General features: G+C 44.4%; 1 long non-coding RNA gene across 3 annotated transcripts in view; it reads left to right on the top strand.

Annotated features, from left to right (window-relative positions):
• LOC141417848 (uncharacterized) overlaps positions 1-27,270 on the top strand; it is a 234,430-nt gene that overhangs the window by 19,832 nt on the left and 187,328 nt on the right. For 2 of the 3 annotated variants that reach the window (XR_012442481.1, XR_012442480.1), the window contains exon 3: positions 26,435-26,646. This is a non-coding gene — a long non-coding RNA (uncharacterized lncRNA). Of the gene's footprint in view, positions 1-26,434; positions 26,647-27,270 lie in introns of those variants that run through there. The other variant, XR_012442482.1, reaches the window with a different exon arrangement.

Here is a 27,270-nt window from a genome sequence, read left to right as displayed (position 1 = left end):
GCCTGTGTGCCACCTGCGGTGGGTCTCCCTTTGCAGAACAGGGCGCCTTCGATCTCACTGTGATACACAAGCTGCCTGGTTTTCAGGGTCGCAACCGACCACGTGATCTTAGGGTGTAGTGCTAGCGGACTGGCAAGGGAAGAATGAGTTTACATGGTGGCCCAGGCACCTGTTGATCTGACAGAAATTCTTCTGTGCCCTGCAGGGTACACTAAACCATGGGCAAGGAATCTTGGAAGAAGTTAACCTGATTCTCCAGTGTTTCCTAGTATTCAATAAGGATCGCTACTGCTGAAAGGTACTTTTCTTACATGAAGGTACAGAAATTTTCTGAGTGCAGAATGTTTGCTATTCAAGGAGCCATGAGTGTGTATGTGTGTGTGTGTGTGTGTGTGTGTGTGTGTGTGTGTGTGTGTGTATTTGTGTGCTTCTGTGCATGTGTGTGTGTGTGTGTGTTTGTGGGAGCCTTTGCACAGAGGGTAGATAGTATAATATTTCTTTTGTCAGTTTCTGGGAGATACTCTTTTTCAAAAAATGGCAGTCCTGATTGTTTCCTAGAAGGTAATAATTTTGGAGAGATCAAACTTTGTTGTCCTTAGATCAAGCCGTATATATTCTGTAAGGAGGAACTATTCAGCATTCAGGGAATATGTGCAGTGTATGTCCAGGCATCATGATACATGGGTCAATGTGCATCACTGGGTGAAATGAAGGGATTTCAGTTCTAGTGATTACTTAAGGCCCAGTCCCAGGTGGAATACACCTTGCTTGTTTCCTTGCATAAATGTGGCAGTATTTCATCCGTCCATGAACATGGCGGAAATTATATCACCTCACATATTTTTCTTAGCGCGATCCTTTTTGAAGTGCTGATATTGTCCCCTCAGTAGCATAACACCTGGACTTCAGCCATTGCGTGTAACATTTCCCATGCAATGAATATGGATAGATTTTGTTTTATTTTGTGTGTCTGTGTGTGCAACATTTCTAGTTTGCAAATGTAGTAATTTCTTTGCTCATTCAAGTAAGTTCTCCTAGGACAAACGATTTTACATGCATTGTGTATACCTACTGTTTAGGCATGCATAAGACCCCTTCAATCAAACTCTTTCTTTTCCACTGTGGAAATTGATAGCATGCACCAGGCTGTGCACCAAGGTGTGCTGGTGTTGAGTGACTTGTGATTTTGCTAAACGTTACCATTCAGTACATACGAGCAAAGAAATTCCTTCACTCGATAACTATTAGGATATCAACACTTTGTCTCTGTGTGTGTGTGTGTGTGTTTGATTGTGTGATTGTCATCTTTCTCTTTCAGTTTGCCTCACTGATTTGTATAAATTAGCTTACTTCCTGATGTCAGTGTGAGGAAAAGCCTTGAGTTACCCTGCCATTAGTCTTCAGTTCCATGAATGAAAGGTGTCGTGGTCTGTCACTGAGAACCTTTGCAGAAATGAATGTCCTTCCCAAGTGTTCCATGGTATTCCATAGTTTTGGTGTTCCTGAAAGCTGCCATTCACTAGAGAAAGTGTACCAATTTCATTGACTAGGAAATACTTGCCATTCTTTGACTATCTCCTGTGTGAGCAGTGCATTTCTCGGATGAAAGTGAATTAATTTCTCTGTCCACATCAAGTGAAATCCTGTGGTCACGTTCAGGCTCTTGGCAGCCAGTGTGTGCGTTTGCATGTTTTGATGAAGTTAGTAAAGCAAAAGCCCGGGATACCAACATCCTGGTTAGCAGTGTGGTACGCTTTGTGTCCACATAGGGGAATAACCTCAGGTGATGGGAGATGTTGTTCTGAGAAGAAAGTTGCCTCATGGAATGTGAAAGGAGTTTTCCTGGCCGATGGAAGTGCAAAGGGCTTGAGGCGATTTTCTACTCACCACAAAAAAACACATCTTGTCATCCAAAATGTGGGTTCCAGATTGGGAGTTCTTGGAAACAGGAGAGAAATGTCATCCCTATGCCAAGTAGAGGAGGCGGAGGTGGGAATATGGAGCAGTAAAGCCATGCTGAGATGCAAACATCTTTCCAGGACCCTAACACACAAGTGGCTGTTGACTGGAGGGGGATTGTCTTAAGGGGAGTGCTTACGGACTCCGGCCAATCAGGAAAGACTTGGGTGTGATGTCACAGTGGGCTCACAGCCCTTGGACTTGGAGAGTCCTGAGGCAGCTGCTACCTGTCCTGTTGCTATGGCTGCCCAGCCAGCCAAGAGGAGAAAGGCAGGTGCGCCTGTATGGTGAGGAAGATTTCTCAGTGAAGTGTGGCATAGGGAAATCGGAGGGAGGCCGAACAGGATATCCATGAACTGAGCCCATGGGATTGGGGAATCTATTCTTCACTGCTAGCCAAATCATCCATATCCTACGATTTTGAATGTTCACAAGCCTGTTTGCCACCTGCGGTGGGTCTCCCTTTGCAGAACAGGGCGCCTTCGATCTCACTGTGATACACAAGCTGCCTGGTTTTCAGGGTCCCAACCGACCACGTGATCTTAGGGTGTAGTGCTAGCGGACTGGCAAGGGAAGAATGAGTTTACATGGTGGCCCGGGCACCTGTTGATCTGACAGAAATTCTTCTGTGCCCTGCAGGGTACACTAAACCATGGGCAAGGAATCTTGGAAGAAGTTAACCTGATTCTCCAGTGTTTCCTAGCATTCAGTAAGGATCGCTACTGCTCAAAGGTACTTTTCTGACATGAAGGTACAGAAATTTTCTGAGTCCAGAATGTTTGCTATTCAAGGAGCCATGAGTGTGTATGTGTGTGTGTGTGTGTATGTGTATTTGTGTGCTTCTGTGCATGTGTGTGTGTGTGTGTGTTTGTGGGAGCCTTTGGACAGAGGGTAGATAGTATAATATTTCTTTTGTCAGTTTCTGGGAGATACTCTTTTTCAAAAAATGGCAGTCCTGATTGTTTCCTAGAAGGTAATAATTTTGGAGAGATCAATCTTTGTTGTCCTTAGATCAAGCCGTATATATTCTGTAAGGAGGAACTATTCAGCATTCAGGGAATATGTGCAGTGTATGTCCAGGCATCATGATACATGGGTCAATGTGCATCACTGGGTGAAATGAAGGGATTTCAATTCAAGTGATTACTTAAGGCCCAGTCCCAGGTGGAATACACCTTGCTTGTTTCCTTGCATAAATGTGGCAGTATTTCATCCATCCATGAACATGGCGGAAATTATATCACCTCACATATTTTTCTTAGCGTGATCCTTTTTGAAGTGCTGATATTGTCCCCTCAGTAGCATAACACCTGGACTTTCAGCCATTGCGTGTAACATTCCCCATGCAATGAATATGGATAGATTTTGTTTTATTTTGTGTGTCTGTGTGTGCAACATTTCTAGTTTGCAAATGTAGTAATTTCTTTGCTCATTCAAGTAAGTTCTCCTAGGACAAACGATTTTACACGCATTGTGTATACCTACTGTTTAGGCATGCATAAGACCCCTTCAATCAAACTCTTTCTTTTACACTGTGGAAATTGATAGCATGCACCAGGCTGTGCACCAGGGTGTGCTGGTGTTGAGTGACTTGTGATTTTGCTAAACGTTACCATTCAGTACATACGAGCAAAGAAATTCCTTCCCTCGATAACTATTAGGATATCAACACTTTGTCTCTGTGTGTGTTTGTTTGATTGTGTGATTGTCATCTTTCTCTTTCAGTTTGCCTCACTGATTTGTATGAATTAGCTTACTTCCTGATGTCAGTTTGAGGAAAAGCCTTGAGTTACCCTGCCATTAGTCTTCAGTTCCATGAATGAAAGGTGTCGTGGTCTGTCACTGAGAACCTTTGCAGAAATGAATGTCCTTCCCAAGTGTTTCATGGTATTCCATAGATTTGGTGTTCCTGAAAGCTACCATTCACTAGAGAAAGTGTACCAATTTCACTGACTAGGAAATACTTGCCATTCTTTGACTATCTCCTGTGTGAGCAGTGCATTTCTCGGATGAAAGTGAATTAATTTCTCTGTCCACATCAAGTGAAATCCTGTGGTCACGTTCAGGCTCTTGGCAGCCAGTGTGTGCGTTTGCATGTTTTGATGAAGTTAGTAACGCAAAAGCCCGGGATACCAACATCCTGGTTAGCAGTGTGGTACACTTTGTGTCCACATATGGGAATAACCTCAGGTGATGGGAGATGTTGTTCTGAGAAGAAAGTTGCCTCATGGAATGTGAAAGGAGATTTCCTGGCCGATGGAAGTGCAAAGGGCTTGAGGCGATTTTCTACTCACCACAAAAAAACACATCTTGTCATCCAAAATGTGGGTTCCAGATTGGGAGTTCTTGGAAACAGGAGAGAAATGTCATCCCTATGCCACGTAGAGGAGGCGGAGGTGGGAATATGGAGCAGTAAAGCCATGCTGAGATGCAAACATCTTTCCAGGACCCTAACACACAAGTGGCTGTTGACTGGAGGGGGAGGGTCTTAAGGGGAGTGCTTACGGACTCCGGCCAATCAGGAAAGACTTGGGTGTGATGTCACAGTGGGCTCACAGCCCTTGGACTTGGAGAGTCCTGAGGCAGCTGCTACCTGTCCTGTTGCTAGGGCTGCCCAGCCAGCCAAGAGGAGAAAGGCAGGTGCCCCTGTATGGTGAGGAAGATTTCTCAGTGAAGTGTGGCATAGGGAAATCGATGGGAGGCCGAACAGGATATCCATGAACTGAGCCCATGGGATTGGGGAATCTATTCTTCACTGCTAGCCAAATGATCCATATCCCACGATTTTGAATGTTCACAGGCCTGTGTGCCACCTGCGGTGGGTCTCCCTTTGCAGAACAGGGCGCCTTCGATCTCACTGTGATACACAAGCTGCCTGGTTTTCAGGGTCGCAACCGACCACGTGATCTTAGGGTGTAGTGCTAGCGGACTGGCAAGGGAAGAATGAGTTTACATGGTGGCCCAGGCACCTGTTGATCTGACAGAAATTCTTCTGTGCCCTGCAGGGTACACTAAACCATGGGCAAGGAATCTTGGAAGAAGTTAACCTGATTCTCCAGTGTTTCCTAGTATTCAATAAGGATCGCTACTGCTGAAAGGTACTTTTCTTACATGAAGGTACAGAAATTTTCTGAGTCCAGAATGTTTGCTATTCAAGGAGCCATGAGTGTGTATGTGTGTGTGTGTGTGTGTGTGTATTTGTGTGCTTCTGTGCATGTGTGTGTGTGTGTGTGTGTTTGTGGGAGCCTTTGCACAGAGGGTAGATAGTATAATATTTCTTTTGTCAGTTTCTGGGAGATACTCTTTTTCAAAAAATGGCAGTCCTGATTGTTTCCTAGAAGGTAATAATTTTGGAGAGATCAAACTTTGTTGTCCTTAGATCAAGTCGTATATATTCTGTAAGGAGGAACTATTCAGCATTCAGGGAATATGTGCAGTGTATGTCCAGGCATCATGATACATGGGTCAATGTGCATCACTGGGTGAAATGAAGGGATTTCAATTCAAGTGATTACTTAAGGCCCAGTCCCAGGTGGAATACACCTTGCTTGTTTCCTTGCATAAATGTGGCAGTATTTCATCCGTCCATGAACATGGCGGAAATTATATCACCTCACATATTTTTCTTAGCGTGATCCTTTTTGAAGTGCTGATATTGTACCCTCAGTAGCATAACACCTGGACATTCAGCCATTGCGTGTAACATTCCCCATGCAATGAATATGGATAGATTTTGTTTTATTTTGTGTGTCTGTGTGTGCAACATTTCTAGTTTGCAAATGTAGTAATTTCTTTGCTCATTCAAGTAAGTTCTCCTAGGACAAACGATTTTACACGCATTGTGTATACCTACTGTTTAGGCATGCATAAGACCCCTTCAATCAAACTCTTTCTTTTCCACTGTGGAAATTGATAGCATGCACCAGGCTGTGCACCAGGGTGTGCTGGTGTTGAGTGACTTGTGATTTTGCTAAACGTTACCATTCAGTACATACGAGCAAAGAAATTCCTTCACTCGATAACTATTAGGATATCAACACTTTGTCTCTGTGTGTGTGTGTGTGTGTGTTTGATTGTGTGATTGTCATCTTTCTCTTTCAGTTTGCCTCACTGATTTGTATAAATTAGCTTACTTCCTGATGTCAGTTTGAGGAAAAGCCTTGAGTTACCCTGCCATTAGTCTTCAGTTCCATGAATGAAAGGTGTCGTGGTCTGTCACTGAGAACCTTTGCAGAAATGAATGTCCTTCCCAAGTGTTCCATGGTATTCCATAGTTTTGGTGTTCCTGAAAGCTGCCATTCACTAGAGAAAGTGTACCAATTTCATTGACTAGGAAATACTTGCCATTCTTTGACTATCTCCTGTGTGAGCAGTGCATTTCTCGGATGAAAGTGAATTAATTTCTCTGTCCACATCAAGTGAAATCCTGTGGTCACGTTCAGGCTCTTGGCAGCCAGTGTGTGCGTTTGCATGTTTTGATGAAGTTAGTAAAGCAAAAGCCCGGGATACCAACATCCTGGTTAGCAGTGTGGTACACTTTGTGTCCACATAGGGGAATAACCTCAGGTGATGGGAGATGTTGTTCTGAGAAGAAAGTTGCCTCATGGAATGTGAAAGGAGTTTTCCTGGCCGATGGAAGTGCAAAGGGCTTGAGGCGATTTTCTACTCACCACAAAAAAACACATCTTGTCATCCAAAATGTGGGTTCCAGATTGGGAGTTCTTGGAAACAGGAGAGAAATGTCATCCCTATGCCAAGTAGAGGAGGCGGAGGTGGGAATATGGAGCAGTAAAGCCATGCTGAGATGCAAACATCTTTCCAGGACCCTAACACACAAGTGGCTGTTGACTGGAGGGGGATTGTCTTAAGGGGAGTGCTTACGGACTCCAGCCAATCAGGAAAGACTTGGGTGTGATGTCACAGTGGGCTCACAGCCCTTGGACTTGGAGAGTCCTGAGGCAGCTGCTACCTGTCCTGTTGCTATGGCTGCCCAGCCAGCCAAGAGGAGAAAGGCAGGTGCCCCTGTATGGTGAGGAAGATTTCTCAGTGAAGTGTGGCATAGGGAAATCGGAGGGAGGCCGAAGAGGATATCCATGAACTGAGCCCATGGGATTGGGAAATCTATTCTTCACTGCTAGCCAAATCATCCATATCCTACGATTTTGAATGTTCACAAGCCTGTTTGCCACCTGCGGTGGGTCTCCCTTTGCAGAACAGGGCGCCTTCGATCTCACTGTGATACACAAGCTGCATGGTTTTCAGGGTCCCAACCGACCACGTGATCTTAGGGTGTAGTGCTAGCGGACTGGCAAGGGAAGAATGAGTTTACATGGTGGCCCAGGCACCTGTTGATCTGACAGAAATTCTTCTGTGCCCTGCAGGGTACACTAAACCATGGGCAAGGAATCTTGGAAGAAGTTAACCTGATTCTCCAGTGTTTCCTAGTATTCAATAAGGATCGCTACTGCTCAAAGGTACTTTTCTTACATGAAGGTACAGAAATTTTCTGAGTCCAGAATGTTTGCTATTCAAGGAGCCATGAGTGTGTATGTGTGTGTGTGTGTGTATGTGTATTTGTGTGCTTCTGTGCATGTGTGTGTGTGTGTGTGTTTGTGGGAGCCTTTGGACAGAGGGTAGATAGTATAATATTTCTTTTGTCAGTTTCTGGGAGATACTCTTTTTCAAAAAATGGCAGTCCTGATTGTTTCCTAGAAGGTAATAATTTTGGAGAGATCAATCTTTGTTGTCCTTAGATCAAGCCGTATATATTCTGTAAGGAGGAACTATTCAGCATTCAGGGAATATGTGCAGTGTATGTCCAGGCATCATGATACATGGGTCAATGTGCATCACTGGGTGAAATGAAGGGATTTCAATTCAAGTGACTACTTAAGGCCCAGTCCCAGGTGGAATACACCTTGCTTGTTTCCTTGCATAAATGTGGCAGTATTTCATCCATCCATGAACATGGCGGAAATTATATCACCTCACATATTTTTCTTAGCGCGATCCTTTTTGAAGTGCTGATATTGTCCCCTCAGTAGCATAACACCTGGACTTTCAGCCATTGCGTGTAACATTCCCCATGCAATGAATATGGATAGATTTTGTTTTATTTTGTGTGTCTGTGTGTGCAACATTTCTAGTTTGCAAATGTAGTAATTTCTTTGCTCATTCAAGTAAGTTCTCCTAGGACAAACGATTTTACACGCATTGTGTATACCTACTGTTTAGGCATGCATAAGACCCCTTCAATCAAACTCTTTCTTTTACACTGTGGAAATTGATAGCATGCACCAGGCTGTGCACCAGGGTGTGCTGGTGTTGAGTGAGTTGTGATTTTGCTAAACGTTACCATTCAGTACATACGAGCAAAGAAATTCCTTCACTCGATAACTATTAGGATATCAACACTTTGTCTCTGTGTGTGTTTGTTTGATTGTGTGATTGTCATCTTTCTCTTTCAGTTTGCCTCACTGATTTGTATGAATTAGCTTACTTCCTGATGTCAGTTTGAGGAAAAGCCTTGAGTTACCCTGCCATTAGTCTTCAGTTCCATGAATGAAAGGTGTCGTGGTCTGTCACTGAGAACCTTTGCAGAAATGAATGTCCTTCCCAAGTGTTTCATGGTATTCCATAGTTTTGGTGTTCCTGAAAGCTACCATTCACTAGAGAAAGTGTACCAATTTCATTGACTAGGAAATACTTGCCATTCTTTGACTATCTCCTGTGTGAGCAGTGCATTTCTCGGATGAAAGTGAATTAATTTCTCTGTCCACATCAAGTGAAATCCTGTGGTCACGTTCAGGCTCTTGGCAGCCAGTGTGTGCGTTTGCATGTTTTGATGAAGTTAGTAACGCAAAAGCCCGGGATACCAACATCCTGGTTAGCAGTGTGGTACACTTTGTGTCCACATATGGGAATAACCTCAGGTGATGGGAGATGTTGTTCTGAGAAGAAAGTTGCCTCATGGAATGTGAAAGGAGATTTCCTGGCCGATGGAAGTGCAAAGGGCTTGAGGCGATTTTCTACTCACCACAAAAAAACACATCTTGTCATCCAAAATGTGGGTTCCAGATTGGGAGTTCTTGGAAACAGGAGAGAAATGTCATCCCTATGCCACGTAGAGGAGGCGGAGGTGGGAATATGGAGCAGTAAAGCCATGCTGAGATGCAAACATCTTTCCAGGACCCTAACACACAAGTGGCTGTTGACTGGAGGGGGAGGGTCTTAAGGGGAGTGCTTACAGACTCCGGCCAATCAGGAAAGACTTGGGTGTGATGTCACAGTGGGCTCACAGCCCTTGGACTTGGAGAGTACTGAGGCAGCTGCTACCTGTCCTGTTGCTAGGGCTGCCCAGCCAGCCAAGAGGAGAAAGGCAGGTGCCCCTGTATGGTGAGGAAGATTTCTCAGTGAAGTGTGGCATAGGGAAATGGCTGGGAGGCCGAACAGGATATCCATGAACTGAGCCCATGGGATTGGGGAATCTATTCTTCACTGCTAGCCAAATCATCCATATCACACGATTTTGAATGTTCACAGGCCTGTGTGCCACCTGCGGTGGGTCTCCCTTTGCAGAACAGGGCGCCTTCGATCTCACTGTGATACACAAGCTGCCTGGTTTTCAGGGTCGCAACCGACCACGTGATCTTAGGGTGTAGTGCTAGCGAACTGGCAAGGGAAGAATGAGTTTACATGGTGGCCCAGGCACCTGTTGATCTGACAGAAATTCTTCTGTGCCCTGCAGGGTACACTAAACCATGGGCAAGGAATCTTGGAAGAAGTTAACCTGATTCTCCAGTGTTTCCTAGTATTCAATAAGGATCGCTACTGCTGAAAGGTACTTTTCTTACATGAAGGTACAGAAATTTTCTGAGTCCAGAATGTTTGCTATTCAAGGAGCCATGAGTGTGTATGTGTGTGTGTGTGTGTGTGTGTATGTGTATTTGTGTGCTTCTGTGCATGTGTGTGTGTGTGTGTGTTTGTGGGAGCCTTTGCACAGAGGGTAGATAGTATAATATTTCTTTTGTCAGTTTCTGGGAGATACTCTTTTTCAAAAAATGGCAGTCCTGATTGTTTCCTAGAAGGTAATAATTTTGGAGAGATCAAAGTTTGTTGTCCTTAGATGAAGCCGTATATATTCTGTAAGGAGGAACTATTCAGCATTCAGGGAATATGTGCACTGTATTCCCAGGCATCAAGATACATGGGTCAATGTGCATCACTGGGTGAAATGAAGGGATTTCAATTCTAGTGATTACTTCAGGCCCAGTCCCAGGTGGAATACACCTTGCTTGTTTCCTTGCATAAATGTGGCAGTATTTCATCTGTCCATGAACATGGCGGAAATTATATCACCTCACATATTTTTCTTAGCGTGATCCTTTTTGAAGTGCTGATATTGTCCCCTCAGTAGCATAACACCTGGACTTTCAGCCATTGCGTGTAACATTCCCCATGCAATGAATATGGATAGATTTTGTTTTATTTTGTGTGTCTGTGTGTGCAACATTTCTAGTTTGCAAATGTAGTAATTTCTTTGCTCATTCAAGTAAGTTCTCCTAAGACAAACGATTTTACACGCATTGTGTATACCTACTGTTTAGGCATGCATAAGACCCCTTCAATCAAACTCTTTCTTTTACACTGTGGAAATTGATAGCATGCACCAGGCTGTGCACCAGGGTGTGCTGGTGTTGAGTGACTTCTGATTTTGCTAAACGTTACCATTCACTACTTACGAGCAAGGAAATTCCTTCACTCGATAACTGTTAGGATATCAACACTTTGTCTTTGTGTGTGTGTGTGTGTGTGTGTGTGTGTGTGTTTGATTGTGTGATTGTCATCTTTCTCTCTCAGTTTGCCTCAGGGATTTGTATAAATTAGGTTACTTCCTGATGTCAGTTTGAGGAAAAGCCTGGAGTTACCCTGCCATTAGTCTTCAGTTCCATGAATGAAAGGTGTCGTGGTCTGTCACTGAGAACCTTTGCAGAAATGAATGTCCTTCCCAAGTGTTCCATGGTATTCCATAGTTTTGGTGTTCCTGAAAGCTGCCATTCACTAGAGAAAGTGTACCAGTTTCACTGACTAGGAAATACTTGCCATTCTTTGACTATCTCCTGTGTGAGGAGTGCATTACTCGGATTAAACTGAATTAATTTCTCTGTCCATATCAAGTGAAATCCTGTGGTCACGTTCAGGCTCTTTACAGCCAGTGTGTGCGTTTGCATGTTTTGATGAAGTTAGTATCGCAAAAGCCCAGGATACCAACATCCTGCTTAGCACTGTGGTACACTTTGTGGCCACATAGGGGAATAACCTCAGGTGATGGGAGATGTTGTTCTGAGAAGAAAGTTGCCTCATGGAATGTGAAAGGAGTTTTCCTGGCCGATGGAAGTGCAAAGGGCTTGAGGCGATTTTCTACTCACCACAAAAAAACACATCTTGTCATCCAAAATGTGGGTTCCAGATTGGGAGTTCTTGGAAACAGGAGAGAAATGTCATCCCTATGCCACGTAGAGGAGGCGGAGGTGGGAATATGGAGCAGTAAAGCCATGCTGGGATGCAAACATCTTTCCAGGACCCTAACACACAAGTGGCTGTTGACTGGAGGGGTAGGGTCTTAAGGGGAGTGCTTACGGACTCCGGCCAATCAGGAAAGACTTGGGTGTGATGTCACAGTGGGCTCACAGCCCTTGGACTTGGAGAGTCCTGAGGCAGCTGCTACCTGTCCTGTTGCTATGGCTGCCCAGCCAGCCAAGAGGAGAAAGGCAGGTGCCCCTGTATGGTGAGGAAGATTTCTCAGTGAAGTGTGGCATAGGGAAATGGGAGGGAGGCCGAACAGGATATCCATGAACTGAGCCCATGCTACTGGGGGAATCTATTCTTCACTGCTAGCCAAATCATCCATATCCCACGATGTTGAATGTTCACAGGCCTGTGTGCCACCTGCGGTGGGTCTCCCTATGCAGAACAGGGCGCCTTTGATCTCACTGTGATACACAAGCTGCCTGGTTTTCAGGGTCCCAACCGACCACGTGATCTTAGGGTGTAGTGCTAGCAGACTGGCAAGGGAAGAATGAGTTTACATGGTGGCCCAGGCACCTGTTGATCTGACAGAAATTCTTCTGTGCCCTGCAGGGTACACCAAACCATGGGCAAGGAATCTTGGAAGAAGTTAACCTGATTCTCCAGTGTTTCCTAGTAATCAATAAGGATCGCTACTGCTGAAAGGTACTTTTCTTACATGAAGGAACAGAAATTTTCTGAGTCCAGGATGTTTGCTATTCAAGGAGCCATGAGTGAGTATGTGTGTGTGTGTGTGTGTGTGTGTGTGTGTGTGTATGTGTATTTGTGTGCTTCTGTGCATGTGTGTGTGTGTGTGTGTTTGTGGGAGCCTTTGCACAGAGGGTAGATAGTATAATATTTCTTTTGTCAGTTTCTGGGAGATACTCTTTTTCAAAAAATGGCAGTCCTGATTGTTTCCTAGAAGGTAATAATTTTGGAGAGATCAAACTTTGTTGTCCTTAGATCAAGCCGTATATATTCTGTAAGGAGGAACTATTCAGCATTCAGGGAATATGTGCAGTGTATGTCCAGGCATCATGATACATGGGTCAATGTGCATCACTGGGTGAAATGAAGGGATTTCAATTCAAGTGATTACTTCAGGCCCAGGCCCAGGTGGAATACACCTTGCTTGTTTCCTTGCATATATGTGGCAGTATTTCATCCGTCCATGAACATGGCAGAAAGTATATCACCTCACATATTTTTCTTAGCGCGATCCTTTTTGAAGTGCTGATATTGTCCCCTCAGTAGCATAACACCTGGACTTTCAGCCATTGCGTGTAACATTCCCCATGCAATGAATATGGATAGATTTTGTTTTATTTTGTGTGTCTGTGTGTGCAACATTTCTAGTTTGCAAATGTAGTAATTTCTTTGCTCATTCAAGTAAGTTCTCCTAGGACAAACGATTTTACACGCATTGTGTATACCTACTGTTTAGGCATGCATAAGACCCCTTCAATCAAACTCTTTCTTTTCCACTGTGGAAATTGATAGCATGCACCAGGCTGTGCACCAGGGTGTGCTGGTGTTGAGTGACTTGTGATTTTGCTAAACGTTACCATTCAGTACATACGAGCAAAGAAATTCCTTCACTCGATAACTATTAGGATATCAACACTTTGTCTCTCTGTGTGTGTGTGTGTGTGTGTTTGATTGTGTGATTGTCATCTTTCTCTTTCAGTTTGCCTCACTGATTTGTATAAATTAGCTTACTTCCTGATGTCAGTTTGAGGAAAAGCCTTGAGTTACCCTGCCATTAGTCTTCAGTTCCATGAATGAAAGGTGTCGTGGTCTGTCACTGAGAACCTTTGCAGAAATGAATGTCCTTCCCAAGTGTTCCATGGTATTCCATAGTTTTGGTGTTCCTGAAAGCTGCCATTCACTAGAGAAAGTGTACCAATTTCATTGACTAGGAAATACTTGCCATTCTTTGACTATCTCCTGTGTGAGCAGTGCATTTCTCGGATGAAAGTGAATTAATTTCTCTGTCCACATCAAGTGAAATCCTGTGGTCACGTTCAGGCTCTTGGCAGCCAGTGTGTGCGTTTGCATGTTTTGATGAAGTTAGTAACGCAAAAGCCCGGGATACCAACATCCTGGTTAGCAGTGTGGTACACTTTGTGTCCACATAGGGGAATAACCTCAGGTGATAGGAGATGTTGTTCTGAGAAGAAAGTTGCCTCATGGAATGTGAAAGGAGTTTTCCTGGCCGATGGAAGTGCAAAGGGCTTGAGGCGATTTTCTACTCACCACAAAAAAACACATCTTGTCATCCAATATGTGGGTTCCAGATTGGGAGTTCTTGGAAACAGGAGAGAAATGTCATCCCTATGCCACGTAGAGGAGGCGGAGGTGGGAATATGGAGCAGTAAAGCCATGCTGAGATGCAAACATCTTTCCAGGACCCTAACACACAAGTGGCTGTTGACTGGAGGGGTAGGGTCTTAAGGGGAGTGCTTACGGACTCCGGCCAATCAGGAAAGACTTGGGTGTGATGTCACAGTGGGCTCACAGCCCTTGGACTTGGAGAGTCCTGAGGCAGCTGCTACCTGTCCTGTTGCTATGGCTGCCCAGCCAGCCAAGAGGAGAAAGGCAGGTGCCCCTGTATGGTGAGGAAGATTTCTCAGTGAAGTGTGGCATAGGGAAATGGGAGGGAGGCCGAACAGGATATCCATGAACTGAGCCCATGCGACTGGGGGAATCTATTCTTCACTGCTAGCCAAATCATCCATATCCCACGATTTTGAATGTTCACAGGCCTGTGTGCCACCTGCGGTGGGTCTCCCTATGCAGAATAGGGCGCCTTTGATCTCACTGTGATACACAAGCTGCCTGGTTTTCAGGGTCCCAACCGACCACGTGATCTTAGGGTGTAGTGCTAGCAGACTGGCAAGGGAAGAATGAGTTTACATGGTGGCCCAGGCACCTGTTGATCTGAGAGAAATTCTTCTGTGCCCTGCAGGGTACACTAAACCATGGGCAAGGAATCTTGGAAGATGTTAACCTGATTCTCCAGTGTTTCCTAGTAATCAATAAGGATCGCTACTGCTGAAAGGTACTTTTCTTACATGAAGGAACAGAAATTTTCTGAGTCCAGAATGTTTGCTATTCAAGGAGCCATGAGTGAGTATGTGTGTGTGTGTGTGTGTGTGTGTGTGTATGTGTATTTGTGTGCTTCTGTGCATGTGTGTGTGTGTGTGTGTTTGTGGGAGCCTTTGCACAGAGGGTAGATAGTATAATATTTCTTTTGTCAGTTTCTGGGAGATACTCTTTTTCAAAAAATGGCAGTCCTGATTGTTTCCTAGAAGTTAATAATTTTGGAGAGATCAAACTTTGTTGTCCTTAGATCAAGCCGTATATATTCTGTAAGGAGGAACTATTCAGCATTCAGGGAATATGTGCAGTGTATGTCCAGGCATCATGATACATGGGTCAATGTGCATCACTGGGTGAAATGAAGGGATTTCAATTCAAGTGATTACTTCAGGCCCAGGCCCAGGTGGAATACACCTTGCTTGTTTCCTTGCATAAATGTGGCAGTATTTCATCCGTCCATGAACATGGCAGAAATTATATCACCTCACATATTTTTCTTAGCGCGATCCTTTTTGAAGTGCTGATATTGTACCCTCAGTAGCATAACACCTTGACTTTTAGCCATTGCGTGTAACATTCCCCATGCAATGAATATGGATAGATTTTGTTTTATTTTGTGTGTCTGTGTGTGCAACATTTCTAGTTTGCAAATGTAGTAATTTCTTTGCTCATTCAAGTAAGTTCTCCTAGGACAAACGATTTTACACGCATTGTGTATACCTACTGTTTAGGCATGCATAAGACCCCTTCAATCAAACTCTTTCTTTTACACTGTGGAAATTGATAGCATGCACCAGGCTGTGCACCAGGGTGTGCTGGTGTTGAGTGAGTTGTGATTTTGCTAAACGTTACCATTCAGTACATACGAGCAAAGAAATTCCTTCACTCGATAACTATTAGGATATCAACACTTTGTCTCTGTGTGTGTGTGTGTGTGTGTTTGATTGTGTGATTGTCATCTTTCTCTTTCAGTTTGCCTCACTGATTTGTATAAATTAGCTTACTTCCTGATGTCAGTTTGAGGAAAAGCCTTGAGTTACCCTGCCATTAGTCTTCAGTTCCATGAATGAAAGGTGTCGTGGTCTGTCACTGAGAACCTTTGCAGAAATGAATGTCCTTCCCAAGTGTTCCATGGTATTCCATAGTTTTGGTGTTCCTGAAAGCTGCCATTCACTAGAGAAAGTGTACCAATTTTATTGACTAGGAAATACTTGCCATTCTTTGACTATCTCCTGTGTGAGCAGTGCATTTCTCGGATGAAAGTGAATTAATTTTTCTGTCCACATCAAGTGAAATCCTGTGGTCACGTTCAGGCTCTTGGCAGCCAGTGTGTGCGTTTGCATGTTTTGATGAAGTTAGTAAAGCAAAAGCCCGGGATACCAACATCCTGGTTAGCAGTGTGGTACACTTTGTGTCCACATAGGGGAATAACCTCAGGTGATGGGAGATGTTGTTCTGAGAAGAAAGTTGCCTCATGGAATGTGAAAGGAGTTTTCCTGGCCGATGGAAGTGCAAAGGGCTTGAGGCGATTTTCTACTCACCACAAAAAAACACATCTTGTCATCCAAAATGTGGGTTCCAGATTGGGAGTTCTTGGAAACAGGAGAGAAATGTCATCCCTATGCCACGTAGAGGAGGCGGAGGTGGGAATATGGAGCATTAAAGCCATGCTGAGATTCAAACATATTTCCAGGACCCTAACACACAAGTGGCTGTTGACTGGAGGGGGAGGGTCTTAAGGGGAGTGCTTACGGACTCCGGCCAATCAGGAAAGACTTGGGTGTGATGTCACAGTGGGCACACAGCCTTTGGACGTGGAGAGTCCTGAGGCAGCTGCTACCTGTCCTGTTGCTATGGCTGCCCAGCCAGCCAAGAGGAGAAAGGCAGGTGCCCCTGTATGGTGAGGAAGATTTCTCAGTGAAATGTGGCATAGGGAAATGGGAGGGAGGCCGAACAGGATATCCATGAACTGAGCCCATGCGATTGGGGGAATCTATTCTTCACTGCTAGCCAAATCATCCATATCCCACGATTGTGAATGTTCACAGGCCTGTGTGCCACCTGCGGTGGGTCTCCCTTTGCAGAACAGGGCGCCTTTGATCTCACTATGATACACAAGCTGCCTGGTTTTCAGGGTCCCAACCGACCACGTGATCTTAGGGTGTAGTGCTAGCGGACTGGCAAGGGAAGAATGAGTTTACATGGTGGCCCAGGCACCTGTTGATCTGACAGAAATTCTTCTGTGCCCTGCAGGGTACACCAAACCATGGGCAAGCTATCTTGGAAGAAGTTAACCTGATTCTCCAGTGTTTCCTAGTATTCAATAAGGATCGCTACTGCTGAAAGGAACTTTTCTTACATGAAGGTTCAGAAATTTTCTGAGTCCAGAATGTTTGCTATTCAAGGAGCCATGAGTGTGTATGTGTGTGTGTGTGTGTGTTTGTGTATGTGTATTTGTGTGCTTCTGTGCATGTGTGTGTGTGTGTGTGTGTTTGTGGGAGCCTTTGCACAGAGGGTAGATAGTATAATATTTCTTTTGTCAGTTTCTGGGAGATACTCTTTTTCAAAAAATGGCAGTCCTGATTGTTTCCTAGAAGGTAATAATTTTGGAGAGATCAAACTTTGTTGTCCTTAGATGAAGCCGTATATATTCTGTAAGGAGGAACTATTCAGCATTCAGGGAATATGTGCAGTGTATTTCCAGGCATCATGATACATGGGTCAATGTGCATCACTGGGTGAAATGAAGGGATTTCAATTCTAGTGATTACTTAAGGCCCAGTCCCAGGTGGAATACACCTTGCTTGTTTCCTTGCATAAATGTGGCAGTATTTCATCCGTCCATGAACATGGCGGAAATTATATCACCTCACATATTTTTCTTAGCGTGATCCTTTTTGAAGTGCTGATATTGTCCACTCAGTAGCATAACACCTGGACTTTCAGCCATTGCGTGTAACATTCCCCATGCAATGAATATGGATAGATTTTGTTTTATTTTGTGTGTCTGTGTGTGCAACATTTCTGGTTTGCAAATGTAGTAATTTCTTTGCTCATTCAAGTAAGTTCTCCTAGGACAAACGATTTTACACGCATTGTGTATACCTACTGTTTAGGCATGCATAAGACCCCTTCAATCAAACTCTTTCTTTTACACTGTGGAAATTGATAGCATGCACCAGGCTGTGCACCAGGGTGTGCTGGTGTTGAGTGACTTGTGATTTTGCTAAACGTTACCATTCAGTACATACGAGCAAAGAAATTCCTTCACTCGATAACTTTTAGGATATCAACACTTTGTCTCTCTCTGTGTGTGTGTGTGTGTGTGTGTGTGTTTGATTGTGTGATTGTCATCTTTCTCTCTCAGTTTGCCTCAGGGATTAGTATAAATTAGGTTACTTCCTGATGTCAGTTTGAGGAAAAGCCTGGAGTTACTCTGCCTTTAGTCTTCAGTTCCATGAATGAAAGGTGTCGTCGTCTGTCACTGAGAACCTTTGCAGAAATGAATGTCCTTCCCAAGTGTTCCATGGTATTCCATAGTTTTGGTGTTCCTGAAAGCTGCCATTCACTAGAGAAAGTGTACCAATTTCACTGACTAGGAAATACTTGCCATTCTTTGACTATCTCCTGTGTGAGCAGTGCATTTCTCGGATGAAAGTGAATTAATTTCTCTGTCCACATCAAGTGAAATCCTGTGGTCACGTTCAGGCTCTTGGCAGCGAGTGTGTGCGTTTGCATGTTTTGATGAAGTTAGTAACGCAAAAGCCCGGGATACCAACATCCTGGTTAGCAGTGTGGTACACTTTGTGTCCACATAGGGGAATAACCTCAGGTGATGGGAGATGTTGTTCTGAGAAGAAAGTTGCCTCATGGAATGTGAAAGGAGTTTTCCTGGCCGATGGAAGTGCAAAGGGCTTGAGGCGATTTTCTGCTCACCACAAAAAACACATCTTGTCATCCAAAATGTGGGTTCCAGATTGGGAGTTCTTGGAAACAAGAGAGAAATGTCATCCCTATGCCACGTAGAGGAGGCAGAGGTGGGAATATGGAGCAGGAAAGCCATGCTGAGATTCAAACATCTTTCTAGGACCCTAACACACAAGTGGCTGTTGACTGGAGGGGGAGGGTCTTAATTGGAGTGCTTACGGTCTCCGGCCAATCAGGAAAGACTTGGGTGTGATGTCACAGTGGGCTCACAGCCCTTGGAGTTGGAGAGTCCTGAGGCAGCTGCTACCTGTCCTGTTACTATGGCTGCCCAGCCCGCCAAGAGGAGAAAGGCAGGTGCCCCTGTATGGTGAGGAAGATTTCTCAGTGAAGTGTGGAATAGGGAAATGGGAGGGAGGCCGAACAGGATATCCATGAACTGAGCCCATGCGATTGGGGGAATCTATTCTTCACTGCTAGCCAAATCATCCATATCCCACGATTGTGAATGTTCACAGGCCTGTGTGCCACCTGCTGTGGGTCTCCCTTTGCAGAACAGGGCGCCTTTGATCTCACTGTGATACACAAGCTGCCTGGTTTTCAGGGTCCCAACCGACCACGTGATCTTAGGGTGTAGTGCTAGCGGACTGGCAAGGGAAGAATGAGTTTACATGGTGGCCCAGGCACCTGTTGATCTGACAGAAATTCTTCTGTGCCCTGCAGGGTACACCAAACCATGGGCAAGGAATCTTGGAAGAAGTTAACCTGATTCTCCAGTGTTTCCTAGTATTCAATAAGGATCGCTACTGCTGAAAGGTACTTTTCTTACATGAAGGTTCAGAAATTTTCTGAGTCCAGAATGTTTGCTATTCAAGGAGCCAAGAGTGTGTATGTGTGTGTGTGTGTGTGTGTGTGTGTATGTGTATTTGTGTGCTTCTGTGTATGTGTGTGTGTGTGTGTTTGTGGGAGCCTTTGCACAGAGGGTAGATAGTATAATATTTCTTTTGTCAGTTTCTGGCAGATACTCTTTTTCAAAAAATGGCAGTCCTGATTGTTTCCTAGAAGGTAATAATTTTGGAGAGATCAAACTTTGTTGTCCTTAGATGAAGCCGTATATATTCTGTAAGGAGGAACTATTCAGCATTCAGGGAATATGTGCAGTGTTTGTCCAGGCATCATGATACATGGGTCAATGTGCATCACTGGGTGAAATGAAGGGATTTCAATTCAAGTGATTACTTCAGGCCCAATCCCAGGTGGAATACACCTTGCTTGTTTCCTTGCATAAATGTGGCAGTATTTCATCCGTCCATGAACATGGCGGAAATTATATCACCTCACATATTTTTCTTAGCGCGATCCTTTTTGAAGTGCTGATATTGTACCCTCAGTAGCATAACACCTGGACTTTCAGCCATTGCGTGTAACATTCCCCATGCAATGAATATGGATAGATTTTGTTTTATTTTGTGTGTCTGTGTGTGCAACATTTCTAGTTTGCAAATGTAGTAATTTCTTTGTTCATTCAAGTAAGTTCTCCTAGGACAAACGATTTTACATGCATTGTGTATACCTACTGTTTAGGCATGCATAAGACCCCTTCAATCAAACTCTTTCTTTTCCACTGTGGAAATTGATAGCATGCACCAGGCTGTGCACCAGGGTGTGCTGGTGTTGAGTGACTTGTGATTTTGCTAAACGTTACCATTCAGTACATACGAGCAAAGAAATTCCTTCACTCGATAACTATTAGGATATCAACACTTTGTCTCTTTGTGTGTGTGTGTGTGTTTGATTGTGTGATTGTCATCTTTCTCTTTCAGTTTGCCTCACTGATTTGTATAAATTAGCTTACTTCCTGATGTCAGTTTGAGGAAAAGCCTTGACTTACCCTGCCATTAGTCTTCAGTTCCATGAATGAAACTTGTCGTGGTCTGTCACTGAGAACCTTTGCAGAAATGAATGTCCTTCCCAAGTGTTCCATGGTATTCCATAGTTTTGGTGTTCCTGAAAGCTGCCATTCACTAGAGAAAGTGTACCAATTTCATTGACTAGGAAATACTTGCCATTCTTTGACTATCTCCTGTGTGAGCATTGCATTTCTCAGATGAAAGTGAATTAATTTCTCTGTCCACATCAAGTGAAATCCTGTGGTCACGTTCAGGTCTTGGCAGCCAGTGTGTGCGTTTGCATGTTTTGATGAAGTTAGTAACGCAAAAGCCCGGGATACCAACATCCTGCTTAGCAGTGTGGTACACTTTGTGTCCACATAGGGGAATAACCTCAGGTGATGGGAGATGTTGTTCTGAGAAGAAAGTTGCCTCATGGAATGTGAAAGGAGTTTTCCTGGCCGATGGAAGTGCAAAGGGCTTGAGGCGATTTTCTACTCACCACAAAAAAACACATCTTGTCATCCAAAATGTGGGTTCCAGATTGGGAGTTCTTGGAAACAGGAGAGAAATGTCATCCCTATGCCACATAGAGGAGGCGGAGGTGGGAATATGGAGCATTAAAGCCATGCTGAGATGCAAACATCTTTCCAGGACCCTAACACACAAGTGGCTGTTGACTGGAGGGGGAGGGTCTTAAGGGGAGTGCTTACGGACTCCGGCCAATCTGGAAAGACTTGGGTGTGATGTCACAGTGGGCACACAGCCTTTGGACGTGGAGAGTCCTGAGGCAGCTGCTACCTGTCTTGTTGCTATGGCTGCCCAGCCAGCCAAGAGGAGAAAGGCAGGTGCCCCTGTATGGTGAGGAAGATTTCTCAGTGAAGTGTGGCATAGGGAAATGGGAGGGAGGCCGAACAGGATATCCATGAACTGATCCCATGCGATTGGGGGAATCTGTTCTTCACTGCTAGCCAAATCATCCATATCCCACGATTTTGAATGTTCACAGGCCTGTGTGCCACCTGCGGTGGGTCTCCCTTTGCAGAACAGGGCGCCTTTGATCTCACTGTGATACACAAGCTGCCTGGTTTTCAGGGTCCCAACCGACCACGTGATCTTAGGGTGTAGTGCTAGCAGACTGGCAAGGGAAGAATGAGTTTACATGGTGGCCCAGGCACCTGTTGATCTGACAGAAATTCTTCTGTGCCCTGCAGGGTACACCAAACCATGGGCAAGGAATCTTGGAAGAAGTTAACCTGATTCTCCAGTGTTTCCTAGTATTCAATAAGGATCGCTACTGCTGAAAGGTACTTTTCTTACATGAAGGTTCAGAAATTTTCTGAGTCCAGAATGTTTGCTATTCAAGGAGCCATGAGTGTGTATGTGTGTGTGTGTGTGTTTGTGTATGTGTATTTGTGTGCTTCTGTGCATGTGTGTGTGTGTGTGTGTTTGTGGGAGCCTTTGCACAGAGGGTAGATAGTATAATATTTCTTTTGTCAGTTTCTGGGAGATACTCTTTTTCAAAAAATGGCAGTCCTGATTGTTTCCTAGAAGGTAATAATTTTGGAGAGATCAAACTTTGTTGTCCTTAGATGAAGCCGTATATATTCTGTAAGGAGGAACTATTCAGCATTCAGGGAATATGTGCAGTGTATGTCCAGGCATCATGATACATGGGTCAATGTGCATCACTGGGTGAAATGAAGGGATTTCAATTCAAGTGATTACTTCAGGCCCAGGCCCCGGTGGAATACACCTTGCTTGTTTCCTTGCATAAATGTGGCAGTATTTCATCTGTCCATGAACATGGCGGAAATTATATCACCTCACATATTTTTCTTAGCGCGATCCTTTTTGAAGTGCTGATATTGTCCCCTCAGTAGCATAACACCTGGACTTTCAGCCATTGCGTGTAACATTCCCCATGCAATGAATATGGATAGATTTTGTTTTATTTTGTGTGTCTGTGTGTGCAACATTTCTGGTTTGCAAATGTAGGAATTTCTTTGCTCATTCAAGTAAGTTCTCCTAGGACAAACGATTTTACACGCATTGTGTATACCTACTGTTTAGGCATGCATAAGACCCCTTCAATCAAACTCTTTCTTTTCCACTGTGGAAATTGATAGCATGCACCAGGCTGTGCACCAGGGTGTGCTGGTGTTGAGTGACTTGTGATTTTGCTAAACGTTACCATTCAGTACATACAAGCAAAGAAATTCCTTCACTCGATAACTGTTAGGATATCAACACTTTGTCTCTGTGTGTGTGTGTGTGTGTGTGTGTTTGATTGTGTGATTGTCATCTTTCTCTCTCAGTTTGCCTCAGGGATTTGTATAAATTAGGTTACTTCCTGATGTCAGTTTGAGGAAAAGCCTGGAGTTACCCTGCCATTAGTCTTCAGTTCCATGAATGAAAGGTGTCGTCGTCTGTCACTGAGAACCTTTGCAGAAATGAATGTCCTTCCCAAGTGTTCCATGGTATTCCATAGTTTTGGTGTTCCTGAAAGCTGCCATTCACTAGAGAAAGTGTACCAGTTTCACTGACTAGGAAATACTTGCCATTCTTTGACTATCTCCTGTGTGAGGAGTGCATTACTCGGATGAAAGTGAATTAATTTCTCTGTCCATATCAAGTGAAATCCTGTGGTCACGTTCAGGCTCTTTACAGCAGTGTGTGCGTTTGCATGTTTTGATGAAGTTAGTATCGCAAAAGCCCAGGATACCAACATCCTGCTTAGCACTGTGGTACACTTTGTGGCCACATAGGGGAATAACCTCAGGTGATGGGAGATGTTGTTCTGAGAAGAAAGTTGCCTCATGGAATGTGAAAGGAGTTTTCCTGGCCGATGGAAGTGCAAAGGGCTTGAGGCGATTTTCTACTCACCACAAAAAAACACATCTTGTCATCCAAAATGTGGGTTCCAGATTGGGAGTTCTTGGAAACAGGAGAGAAATGTCATCCCTATGCCACGTAGAGGAGGCGGAGGTGGGAATATGGAGCAGTAAAGCCATGCTGAGATGCAAACATCTTTCCAGGACCCTAACACACAAGTGGCTGTTGACTGGAGGGGGAGGGTCTTAAGGGGAGTGCTTACGGACTCCGGCCAATCAGGAAAGACTTGGGTGTGATGTCACAGTGGGCTCACAGCCCTTGGACTTGGAGAGTCCTGAGGCAGCTGCTACCTGTCCTGTTGCTATGGCTGCCCAGCCAGCCAAGAGGAGAAAGGCAGGTGCCCCTGTATGGTGAGGAAGATTTCTCAGTGAAGTGTGGCATAGGGAAATGGGAGGGAGGCCGCACAGGATATCCATGAACTGAGCCCATGGGATTGGGGAATCTATTCTTCACTGCTAGCCAAATCATCCATATCCCACGATTTTGAATGTTCACAGGCCTGTGTGTCACCTGCGGTGGGTCTCCCTTTGCAGAACAGGTCGCCTTCGATCTCACTGTGATACACAAGCTGCCTGGTTTTCAGGGTCCCAACCGACCACGTGATCTTAGGGTGTAGTGCTAGCGGACTGACAAGGGAAGAATGAGTTTACATGGTGGCCCAGGCACCTGTTGATCTGACAGAAATTCTTCTGTGCCCTGCAGGGTACACTAAACCATTTGCAAGGAATCTAGGAAGAAGTTAACCTGATTCTCCAGTGTTTCCTAGTATTCAATAAGGATCGCTACTGCTGAAAGGTACTTTTCTTACATGAAGGTACAGAAATTTTCTGAGTCCAGAATGTTTGCTATTCAAGGAGCCATGAGTGTGTATGTGTGTGTGTGTGTGTGTGTGTGTGTGTGTGTGTGTATGTGTATTTGTGTGCTTCTGTGCATGTGTGTGTGTGTGTGTGTTTGTGGGAGCCTTTGCACAGAGGGTAGATAGTATAATATTTCTTTTGTCAGTTTCTGGGAGATACTCTTTTTCAAAAAATGGCAGTCCTGATTGTTTCCTAGAAGGTAATAATTTTGGACAGATCAAACTTTGTTGTCCTTAGATGAAGCCGTATATATTCTGTAAGGAGGAACTATTCAGCATTCAGGGAATATGTGCAGTGTATGTCCAGGCATCATGATACATGGGTCAATGTGCATCACTGGGTGAAATGAAGGGATTTCAATTCAAGTGATTACTTCAGGCCCAGGCCCAGGTGGAATACACCTTGCTTGTTTCGTTGCATAAATGTGGCAGTATTTCATCTGTCCATGAACATGGAGGAAATTATATCACCTCACATATTTTTCTTAGCGCGATCCTTTTTGAAGTGCTGATATTGTCCCCTCAGTAGCATAACACCTGGACTTTCAGCCATTGCGTGTAACATTCCCCATGCAATGAATATGGATAGATTTTGTTTTATTTTGTGTGTCTGTGTGTGCAACATTTCTAGTTTGCAAATGTAGTAATTTCTTTGCTCATTCAAGTAAGTTCTCCTAGGACAAACGATTTTACATGCATTGTGTATACCTACTGTTTAGGCATGCATAAGACCCCTTCAATCAAACTCTTTCTTTTCCACTGTGGAAATTGATAGCATGCACCAGGCTGTGCACCAGGGTGTGCTGGTGTTGAGTGAGTTGTGATTTTGCTAAACGTTACCATTCAGTACATACGAGCAAAGAAATTCCTTCACTCGATAACTATTAGGATATCAACACTTTGTCTCTGTGTGTGTGTGTGTGTGTGTGTTTGATTGTGTGATTGTCATCTTTCTCTTTCAGTTTGCCTCACTGATTTGTATAAATTAGCTTACTTCCTGATGTCAGTTTGAGGAAAAGCCTTGAGTTACCCTGCCATTAGTCTTCAGTTCCATGAATGAAAGGTGTCGTGGTCTGTCACTGAGAACCTTTGCAGAAATGAATGTCCTTCCCAAGTGTTCCATGGTATTCCATAGTTTTGGTGTTCCTGAAAGCTGCCATTCACTAGAGAAAGTGTACCAATTTTATTGACTAGGAAATACTTGCCATTCTTTGACTATCTCCTGTGTGAGCAGTGCATTTCTCGGATGAAAGTGAATTAATTTTTCTGTCCACATCAAGTGAAATCCTGTGGTCACGTTCAGGCTCTTGGCAGCCAGTGTGTGCGTTTGCATGTTTTGATGAAGTTAGTAAAGCAAAAGCCCGGGATACCAACATCCTGGTTAGCAGTGTGGTACACTTTGTGTCCACATAGGGGAATAACCTCAGGTGATGGGAGATGTTGTTCTGAGAAGAAAGTTGCCTCATGGAATGTGAAAGGAGTTTTCCTGGCCGATGGAAGTGCAAAGGGCTTGAGGCGATTTTCTAATCACCACAAAAAAACACATCTTGTCATCCAAAATGTGGGTTCCAGATTGGGAGTTCTTGGAAACAGGAGAGAAATGTCATCCCTATGCCACGTAGAGGAGGCGGAGGTGGGAATATGGAGCAGTAAAGCCATGCTGAGATGCAAACATCTTTCCAGGACCCTAACACACAAGGGGCTGTTGACTGGAGGGGGAGGGTCTTAAGGGGAGTGCTTACGGACTCCGGCCAATCAGGAAAGACTTGGGTGTGATGTCACAGTGGGCTTACAGCCCTTGGACTTGGAGAGTCCTGAGGCAGCTGCTACCTGTCCTGTTGCTATGGCTGCCCAGCCAGCCAAGAGGAGAAAGGCAGGTGCCCCTGTATGGTGAGGAAGATTTCTCAGTGAAGTGTGGCATAGGGAAATGGGAGGGAGGCCGAACAGGATATCCATGAACTGAGCCCATGGGATTGGGGAATCTATTCTTCACTGCTAGCCAAATCATCCATATCCCACGATTTTGAATGTTCACAGGCCTGTGTGCCACCTGCGGTGGGTCTCCCTTTGCAGAACAGGGCGCCTTCGATCTCACTGTGATACACAAGCTGCCTGGTTTTCAGGGTCGCAACCGACCACGTGATCTTAGGGTGTAGTGCTAGCGGAGTGGCAAGGGAAGAATGAGTTTACATGGTGGCCCAGGCACCTGTTGATCTGACAGAAATTCTTCTGTGCCCTGCAGGGTACACTAAACCATGGGCAAGGAATCTTGGAAGAAGTTAACCTGATTCTCCCGTGTTTCCTAGTATTCAATAAGGATCGCTACTGCTGAAAGGTACTTTTCTTACATGAAGGTACAGAAATTTTCTGAGTCCAGAATGTTTGCTATTCAAGGAGCCATGAGTGTGTATGTGTGTGTGTGTGTGTGTGTGTGTGTGTGTGTGTGTATGTGTATTTGTGTGCTTCTGTGCATGTGTGTGTGTGTGTGTGTTTGTGGGAGCCTTTGCACAGAGGGTAGATAGTATAATATTTCTTTTGTCAGTTTCTGGGAGATACTCTTTTTCAAAAAATGGCAGTCCTGATTGTTTCCTAGAAGGTAATAATTTTGGAGAGATCAAACTTTGTTGTCCTTAGATGAAGCCGTATATATTCTGTAAGGAGGAACTATTCAGCATTCAGGGAATATGTGCAGTGTATGTCCAGGCATCATGATACATGGGTCAATGTGCATCACTGGGTGAAATGAAGGGATTTCAATTCAAGTGATTACTTCAGGCCCAGGCCCAGGTGGAATACACCTTGCTTGTTTCCTTGCATAAATGTGGCAGTATTTCATCTGTCCATGAACATGGCGGAAATTATATCACCTCACATATTTTTCTTAGCGCGATCCTTTTTGAAGTGCTGATATTGTCCCCTCAGTAGCATAACACCTGGACTTTCAGCCATTGCGTGTAACATTCCCCATGCAATGAATATGGATAGATTTTGTTTTATTTTGTGTGTCTGTGTGTGCAACATTTCTAGTTTGCAAATGTAGTAATTTCTTTGCTCATTCAAGTAAGTTCTCCTAGGACA

The sequence above is a fragment of the Castor canadensis genome, chromosome 16, assembly GCF_047511655.1.
Source record: "Castor canadensis chromosome 16, mCasCan1.hap1v2, whole genome shotgun sequence".
NCBI classification, from domain to species: domain Eukaryota; kingdom Metazoa; phylum Chordata; class Mammalia; order Rodentia; family Castoridae; genus Castor; species Castor canadensis.
The sequence above is the reverse complement of the archived record's forward strand: the minus strand, read 5'-3'. Positions and strand labels throughout refer to the sequence as shown.